Genomic DNA, 10,078 nt, shown 5'->3' with positions numbered 1-10,078 from the left:
TATATGCTAACCGACATGTGTTTAGGAAAGCTTTAATGAAAAAACGAGAACTTGAATGGGCATCGGGAAACACAAAGGGATAAAAGTGAAAGAATAAGTATGAAGAATAGGAAATAAGAACAATTTTCATTAGTATCCTCTAGGAAATAAGCACAGTTTTCATTTATATCCTCTTCGCGTCGCGAGAGGAATTTCATTCTTGGGTGCACATTAGAATTTGGGATAGAACACTCTTTGTCCTCTTCACGTCACAGAATTTTTTGGGAGATTCAACATTCGAACCAAAGTGGTCGGTGTAACAGTCGCATCGCGGATAATTGGACAAATATTCAATTGGATGTTTAATGACCCCTACGCATCACGCCCCTATGTTCCACATTTGGCCGTTCCAATTTTAGTATGAATAGTTAAGATTTTATTTTACTAAAACATTATTTTCTAGAATTTTGAAAGACGACAACTTGTAGAGTAATTTCATAATTTTTAGAAATATTTCCTAAGCCCTTTTGCTTTTGATCTCAATATGATAATTATACATTGCTTGATCGAAGCTATTGTTATGAGTAGATAAATGTCCTAGTTCTACGGTTGTGGCTACAGAATGATTGTAATTGCTTAAGTTTTTATGGATTGTATTTAAACTATCATATGAATCTCACTTATGTTCTTGTTTACCTTATTTTTTGCCTGATCACCATTGAAATAAACACATTCTCCTAATTGAACTCGGGAGAGGAATAAGAGGATAGAAATGGGCATAAGAAGTATGATTTTCTTATAAGAATTAGGATCAATTTGTGTCGAGTATAGTGATATACCTACAAACCATGCTTGGTCACCACAGAGGAAGAAATGGTAACGTTCCGTACTTTGTCACACTTATCCATGCTTAACGATATAGTTAGGTTGTCATCTACTGTAGGCGATTAGAGGTCGGGAGCGAATAATAATATATTCAACCATGTGATCATTGATTTGATAGTTGATAAGCATCTATTGAAATAATATAAATTGCATGAATCTTGATAAGAGTAGCATCCCTGGAGTTTACCCAATAAATGTATAAATCCCTTGAAATTAAATCAGGCTTGTTTAATTTTCGTTAACTTTAAGCTTATAAAATAAATCACTCTTGAAATTTGATAACACTTGTGTTATGCTAAAAATTTTGGATAAATTAATTGATTCTAATCATGAGTCCTTGTGGGTTTGATACACAACTCTTTATAAGAGCCACTTTAATACTTGAATGACCATGTATACTTTTGTATGCGATTTGGGTGTGCAACAAGTTTTTGACGCCATTGCTGGGGACTTTAGAAGTAGGAATTATTTGATTTTTCTGATTTCTTAAGTCAGAAAGCAAGTGTTGACAACTTGATCTTAGCAATCCATTTTGCAGGCTATACTGAAATTCCAAACTAGACAATGATCAAGGATTAGTAGATCCTTTAGCTGAATAAGAGAGATTCGTTCACTATCGGAGAAGCCAAAGATGAATCACTTACTCACTGCCCCTTGTTTCTAGTGAACCAACATATCCATTAGCAAGAGTTAAGCATGAGGAACCTGCATTAAAGGCTGAGATGAAGATAAGAGACGTGGAAATCCCACTTACCACCAATGTGACTTCTGCATTCAGATTCTAGAAGCTGGTGAAAAGGTTTGAACTGAAGCAGAGTATGGTGCAACTATTGCACTCCAATGGGCATTTCACGAGTCTATCGAACAAGGATCCAAAATTCCGCATCCAAATCTTCCTCGAGATGAGTGATACTTACATTCCAGGTGAAATAAACAAGGATTATGTGAGGCTCAATTTATTCCTTTTTTCTCTGATTGGGGAAGCAAAATGAAGGTTAAACTCTGAGCCTTCTAATTCCATTACATCCTTGGATGATCTTGCACATAAGTTCCTTATCAGATTTCTCCCATATGGGAAAACAACTGAGTTAATGAGCGAAAGGAGGAGAGAAATCGCACCAAGCTTGGGAATAGTTTAAATCGATGTTGATGAGTTGTCCATATCATCATAAATCTAACGAGGTATTGGTGAATACCTTCATTGAAGGATTGGAGCCTTAGAAAAAAAATTTAATTGATTTGGTTGCATGTGGTCAGGAATTGGAGAAGACTTTTGCTGAGTTATTTACCTTGCTGAACAAGATTTCATAGGGTAACTGCGAAAGGAATGGGGGAGGTGTGAAACCCATTATACATAAGATTATATGAATTCTCGAAGTAAATGTAGTGACATCTTTAACTGCACAGATTGTTGCGATGCAAAACATGATCAACACTCACTTCAAGAATCTATAATTGGGACAATAGGTTTCTCAAGTAAATGTAGTCAAACAACCACGAACTTGGTGTGAAATTTTCAGAGGTTGTGCTCATAGTGCAGAGGTGTGTGGTGCCAACACAGATTCTGTGAATTTTTTAGGGAATTCACAGCAAGGAGGAGTACAACAGAACTATGGAAACTCTTACAATCCTAGTTGGCATAACCATCCAAATATTTCATAAGCATGTAACCAGAATCAGGCTTATGACCAAAATCAATATAGACACCAGGAAAATGCACAAGGGTATCAACCACAGGCCCGACAAGAGCATCCAAATAAGCATCCGAATAACATGATCATGGAAGAGATGCGAAAAAAGATCATAGATGATCAAGCTCAGTTAGTTGTTGATGTGAGAAATAATTAGCTAGCTACATAGAATCTGGAGAAATAATTCGAGCAGCTTGGTAGTGACCAGAACTCACGATCGCAAGGAGGTTTACAAGGAAATATTGATACAAATCCCAAGCAAGTATATGCGGTAGGTACACGCAGTGGTTTGCAGTTGGAGGAGTTAGCTCCAAAGTAAAGAAATACTACTTCTGTGAGTAAAGAGAGTGAACCTAAGGTGAGTGAGGTTGTTGTACAAGAAGAAAGAGTGCAACCAATAGTGAAACCATCTCCTTTATTACATTAAAAGTTCAAGAAACAGAAGGAGAATAAATGTTTTGGTAAGTTTTTCTCTCTTTTTAAATAAGTTCATATTAACTTGCCATTGGTAGATGTTTTGCAGTGTATACCTAGGTATGATAAATATGATAAGAGGGTAGTGGAAAACAATAGAAGGCTAACTTAATGTAAGACTGTTTCACATACTGAAAAGTATAGCTCCTGAATTTAAAATAAGTTGCCTACCAAACTGAAAGATCCGGATAGCTTTACAATTCAGATCACTATAGGGCAGACCATCTATGCACAAGGACTGTGTGATCTAAAAGCCAACATATATTTGAGTCAACTTCATCTTATAAAAAACTTGGGTTGGGTAGTCCTAAACCCACTACCATTATCTTATAGTTGGGTAATCGATTTTTACTAGGTGAGGGTGTTGTAGAGGACGTCTTAGTACAAGTGGGATCGTTGATATTCCAATAGACTTCGCAATGCTGAATTTTGAGCTAGATCCTGAGATCCCATTCATCTTGGGAAGGACTTTCTTGGCTACAGGGCATGCCATTCTTCACAATCAATGGAGATTTCTAGGGTCTTAAATTGAGATAAATGGATAGGATCTATGGGTAATATAATCTCAAGATACAATGTTAAGACTTAAAAAAGATAAATATGTATAAATACAATAACTTTAGAAGCTAATTTAGGAAGGAAATGAAGACGAAATATGAGCATGCAATAGACTGTGATTCCCATTCATAGAGAATGTAGAGATCATCACATACATGTCCCTTACAATTAACCTAATTCATTCAAAGGTCATGAAATGAGATATAAAAATTAAGATCTCTTGCATGCTTTCTATCGTAAAAATCAAATTGAAGTTTAATTGTTGGATACTTGATGCCCGTGACAAGGTAATAAATGGTCTTGGTGTGATAGTTCAGATTCAACATTGGTACAAGTTTATCCTTCGAATACAAGACAATACTTTGTGTAGCCGAAATTTAGAAAACCTGTCATATGATTTGTGGTGCCTGAATCAATAACTCAATTGTTAAGAGATAATAAGACATGCTTTTCCCGACTAGCAAAGGTAGTAACCAAAGAAGTTGCTTAATTGATTTCTCAATTTACAGCAAATCTAGCATAATACTTTGTGAAAAAGAAAATTTGTTTTAATCGATGATTACCTATGAAAAATATATTATACTATTATACTTATATGAATTCTTCCTTTATTGTCATTTATTTTCCAAATTATCAACTCACAACACCCCAACCGAATGAGTGCTAGGTTGCATGACACATTGTGCTAAGAGTTACAGATAATCCATAGATATTAGTAATCCTTCATGAAAAAGTGGAGAGATGCAACTTGAAAATGTTATTAGACGAGAAAGTAGACCAGGGAACACAAAATGGTAGAAATTGGAAGAGAAAGTTTGTGAAAGAGGAGTGCAAAACAATGTAGATTCTACTTATTGGATTGGCGAGAAATGCATATACTTAACACGTATTTTGGAATTTAATTTGAATCATTAACACCAAACAAGGTTCAATAATATCATGTATATATTATGTAACTTTTTTTACTTAGCGAGTTAACAGTGTGTTAATATTAAAATATCAATACTTAATTGGTTACTCTTTAATTATTTCAGTTTGTTGACATATATTGCTGGTGGATTTGAATACTTCACAGGCAAGACATTGATGGACTAGTAATCTTATCTTTGGGAGAAATACTTAAGTTTATAGTTGAATTTCTTTTGAAGTTTTGCCTTATCTCACTACCTTCGATCCAAAACCTGCACTATTATATCCAGTCTTTGATTTGTGGTTTTTACGGAATCTGTTTGATGGTGTTTATTATTGCTAGCATCGTTAAACTTCCCTTAAAAGATTTCACCATTATGACCATATGTTTCTTCTAATTATTTTTGTATTCTCTTGCATACATGTATACATATGAAAATTAATAAAACAGTCAAGTTAAACGTCAAAGAGTTAGATAGCCTTGGTGATTTCAAAGCTCTGTTATATGATAAACAAGACATGATGGTATCTCATCAACAACTATTTTCATAAGATAATATTCTAATAGATGGATGGAAGTTAGACGATTATGGAATTTACAAAAACTCCACCCTTCATGTTGTTGTTGAAGATACAGCCTCATTTATCACACTACTTGTATGGAGATCCTATCCTAAAGATATCATTATTGATTATTCGAAGATTTATGATACTATCCAGGATGTCAAATTTTGGATTGCTGCCAAACAAGGAAAAACATAGGTGAATTCTCTCTTATTTACGGTGGGAAATTGATGGAAGAAGACAAACCTTTGTTGTTTCATTGAGTATAGAAACCTTCCGGACTTATAGTTAAAAAATCTCCATCCTTTATGTTTTCGTAGTAGTTCGATTCGCTAGCTTGGGAAGTACTTCAGCTAGAACCCATAGTTGTCCCTTCGCTAGTCTTTTGGGGACGAACGACGGGTAAATTGGTATCTATTCTAACGAGCCTATTTGTCGTTATTTAGGGGGAAAAATGTCGAGGAAAAAATGTTTCATCATCCCGCCAAATGGTCCGTTTGCCACTAGAACAGTATCGCCAAAGCGGCAGATTTTGCGCCAGAGCGGGAACGACTGAACAGAACTTAAATAATGTGAAGTCCTCATTGCACCCTTTTTCAAAACACCAAAAATAGATGAGGATTACCCTAGAAATCCTAAAAAAGCTTCCCTAAGATTGGGAAAGGAGGAAGAGATTTCAAGCGCATGGATGATGATAGCTTGCGAAATTCTTGGACAAATCCACTGTCAAGAGGTCCTGATACAAGAAAGGGATCCATAATTCCGTGCAGATGCTTGGCTCCCAGGTAGGATAGGTTTATCTAATCGAGTAGTAGTAAATTTCTAATTCACCACATATTATACTAGTAATTGATGGTAGAATTCATATGTAGGCTTTTGTGCATCGGAAAAGGAATAGTCATACATGCAATCTTAGTTATTTCATTCGGGTTGTACCTTAGGGGGAAGACTGATCTCGTGAATCAAAGCAGGTGATGGTTGATTCTTATTGTGTTATGTATGTTAGAAATTACTTCGTTGTGGTACATGATTATGAGAATATTGCACTATTGATCTCGCCTAATGTAAATGAGTATGAATGTGTGATTGTGTGCCATGAGTTAACACTTGATCGCATGGTTATGAGAATGTAAATTGTGATTGTGATTGTGGTTATTGAAAGGATCAAGTGTTACCCAACACACTAACTTGGATCGGGTGCCACATTCTGGAGCATATATGAGATCAGATGTCACGTCTTACACACTAACTTTGATAGGGTACCATATTTTGGTACACTAACAGTTTGGATATGGGTTCTATGAGAGGACCTTGAATTTTTATATATGCGTATTTATGTGATATTGATAATGTGGAATTGAACATTTCTTATGGAACTATTTTTCAGAATCGTAACTCTATATAATTGTATTAGTTTGGTGTGCTTGTGTGATGGATATCTTGTTGTTGAATGAACAATGAATTGCCAGTCCCCAAACCGGAATAGGATATGGTAAGTGGAGACGGAAGGTCCGGGTGTTTTTATATGTTTCTTAGAGAGGTGGTCGGTATCAGCCACTACTAAGTACATGGGGTGATGATGCATTGCAAGTGATAAGTAGTTAGGTAGTGCTCTGGCTGGGAAATTTTATGGGATCGGTTATAAGCCTTGATAGAGTGAATTATAAGTCAAGGGTTGAGTGGGTTAAGGGATGAGTAAGGACGTGCAGTGAATGTTGACTGGAATGGTAGTAGTTATTTCCAAAATTCCCTTTAAGGGATAGATCGATTAAGTACACTCAAGAACGGAGCGAGTAAGATTTAGAACCTCTAAAGCATTTGGGTAATTATAAAGTTGGAGGAATGAATAGTCTTATTCCATTTTTCTTAATGGTTGATTTCTTATACTATGAGGTGGGTATCGGGTTGACTGATGATGCCTACCAGTACGTGTGGTTGTACTCATACAACTCTTGTTATGCCTTTTTGCGCATAGTCTAATTGCAGGATCAGTGACGTGTCATAGGTGAAAACGAAGAAATATCCAACAACTTATCCTCTTCCTTCAGCATACCTTGTACTCTTAGTATCTCTTGTACCTGTTTAGACTAGATTCCTGAGGGTGTTAATTACTTTATAAGTCTTAACTCATGTTGTTTTCAAAACTCTTATTTTGTAAAAATCTTTTGGATGCTAATTGTTCTTAAATTTTCTAATTTTTACGCATTTTAAAACGTTTGGGAATCGAGGGTTCTCCTACTTAGGTGTTAGAGTAGGTGCTTGCATCGACCGGTCGATTGAGTCGTCTCATGAAGATGTATTGGAACTAAAAAATTGACCTCCTCAAGAATTCTGCGATTTTCATAATGGCGTAATTATATTTATTGCGGTGGAAAATAATATTTTATTTTGTAACTCTAGGTTGTTGGGAAAATTAGTTAGAGATATATGGAAATTTACAGAGCTCCAATAGAGATGTAATTAATGACATTACTATTTACATAGAATGACTCTACTTATGCTAAAACAATAACAAAAATATTTCAACGTATTACTAAGTTTTGTCTTGTGATCTTAATTTTTCCTTTGAGTTGCTTGTTATTTCATTCTATCCAAGTTAAAAGACATTTTTTTCTTTTTTTAGTCGCTCGAAATTAATATTATTGCTCTTTATAATATTATTAGGCTTTATATATGTCAAAGCATATTTTTTTAAAAAAAGTGGTTTATAAAGTATGTGGTATCATATTATAAAAAGTTCATAAAAAGATTCTTCTAGAATGGTAGCATTTTATATATTTCATTTTGTCTAATAATTAAGTATTTCAAATTTGAATTGAATAAAATATTTAATTTCTCATGGAATGTCAACAAGGAGGGAACAAATTTTTTATATTATTCAATATATTTTGAAAAAAAATAAAAATAAAAATAAATTTTTGAGTGATTTAACAATTTTTAAAAAATAAAAAAATCAATAATTTCATAAACATAAATAACAATTCAAGGAATTAACTCAAAGACTCCTCGAATGTAAAATCATTATTCATTTACTTAGATAGAGAATTAATTGGTTATCTTGAAAATAATAGTTACTCCTATTACTGTAGAAATATTCTCATATTTTTAATTTGAAAATGAATTAATTTTAATATATATATATATATATANAGTGATAATATTATAACTAAAGAATTGATGTGCATAACTGCATTTCTAATAAATTTATACCTACATAAATAGAGGAAACCCCTCTTTTCATAGTCAACAAAGAATAGTATGAACAAGTTTTTTTCTGTCTTATCTAAAAAGTCATGACCTTTTCGAGAAGTCACAATCATTTAAAAATCACAACTTATTGAAAAAATCACAACTCTTTGGAAAAGTCATAACCAGTGACCGACGCAGAATTTTCACTCAGTGGTGTCAATGGTTATAGTAAAAAAAAAATTATAATGAGGCTAGTAGAGCTTTAACGCATGACCTCATGGAGTATTTACAAGCTCCTAACCAATAATTAAACCTTCGACTTGTTTCAAGAGGTGTTAATTATATGTTTATATTTATTAAACTAAAATTTGACCGCTATATATAACGTAATTTTCCGACGAACGGGTGTCGCTAGACACCCCTTGACTAAGTGTAGGTCCACCACTGGTCATAACTCATTGAAAATCGCACTCCTTTCAAAAAGTCACAATTTATCGGAAGAATCACAATTCTTCGAAAAATTCACAACCTAAGTTAGGAATATTATAGTAATATAACATTTAAGTTAGGACTTCATGCTTTTAAGGGTGTATATATACATATATATATATATACACACACACACATATATATATATATATCAAAATTAATAAAATTTGATTCTCAAAACACAAAAGAAAAGAACCGACGGGTCATAGGGTCATACTTAGTAAGCATATGATCATGTACAATATTACTTTTTATGTTATCTCTTTCGTCATTGCAAAGTATCACGAGGTGAATTATAGATAAAAGGGAAGCGAAATTGTGATAAAATTACAAACATAACTATAACTTTATTAGTCTATTATTTAGAATTATACGAAAAATATCTCTTGAATTGTAATGTAATGTTTGAAATATGAAAGCCGAGACTTGAAATTCTCCAACTGAAAAAATAAATACAAATTACACACATAATTAGAGTTTGTTATAATTTTAAAGTTCAGTAAAAGAAAAAAAAACGACATTCTTGCTGAAACAAATTCCTCACTTAGATAACTTTGTACCCTCAAAGTTGCTTTTCACTAGGTTATGAAAGTATAAAGTTTTGATGATAATTAAGATTTCATGTAGGCCCATAAAAAGTTGAATTTTCACTTTAAGCATAGAGAATGAATCCTGAAATGAGATTAGAAACATCGCTGATTTTTTTACAGACTTAGTAGGAAGAGTTTCTCAATATAAGGAGTTATTTAGCTACATGTTAGATTACTTGAAGAAATCATTATTTGCGTTTAAATTTTAGAATTGTCGGAATGAGTAATGATATAGATAACAAAATATTTGACTACTGGTTGACAGAAGTAAGGAACGAATTAGCATTGTAAGATTTGTTATGAATATTTATATATAAAATAATTTGTGTAGCGAAATAATATATTTGACATAAATGTTTGGATTTAATTTTAATGTAGAAAACCTCTCCTTGTACTAAAAAAAATTACATTGCAAAGTTTGGACTTGTGACCTCTCTTTTAAAAAATAAAATAAAATGATTTGCTTGGTAGTCAATTCTATAAAGTTAATAATATTGTTTTTGTCTCTTTTTTTTCGAGTTGTTTCAAATGAACCAAATATTCTTTTTCTTTCTACTATATTAGGTTTTATGCATGTGTAACGACCTGTTTAGTCGTTTTAAGCAGCAGATTTTATTTCTTGGAAAAACTGTCTGAGTCGACGGAACCCACGACGGACCGTCATGGGCACGACGGGCCGTCGAGGGTGTCTCGTTCCAAAACACTTAGAATTCTGAAATTTGGGTACTGAAATCGACTCTCTGAACTTCG

Source organism: Solanum pennellii, chromosome 12 (genome assembly GCF_001406875.1).
Source record: "Solanum pennellii chromosome 12, SPENNV200".
In the NCBI taxonomy this organism is placed as follows: Eukaryota; Viridiplantae; Streptophyta; class Magnoliopsida; order Solanales; family Solanaceae; genus Solanum; species Solanum pennellii.
Note: the sequence above shows the minus strand (reverse complement) of the source record.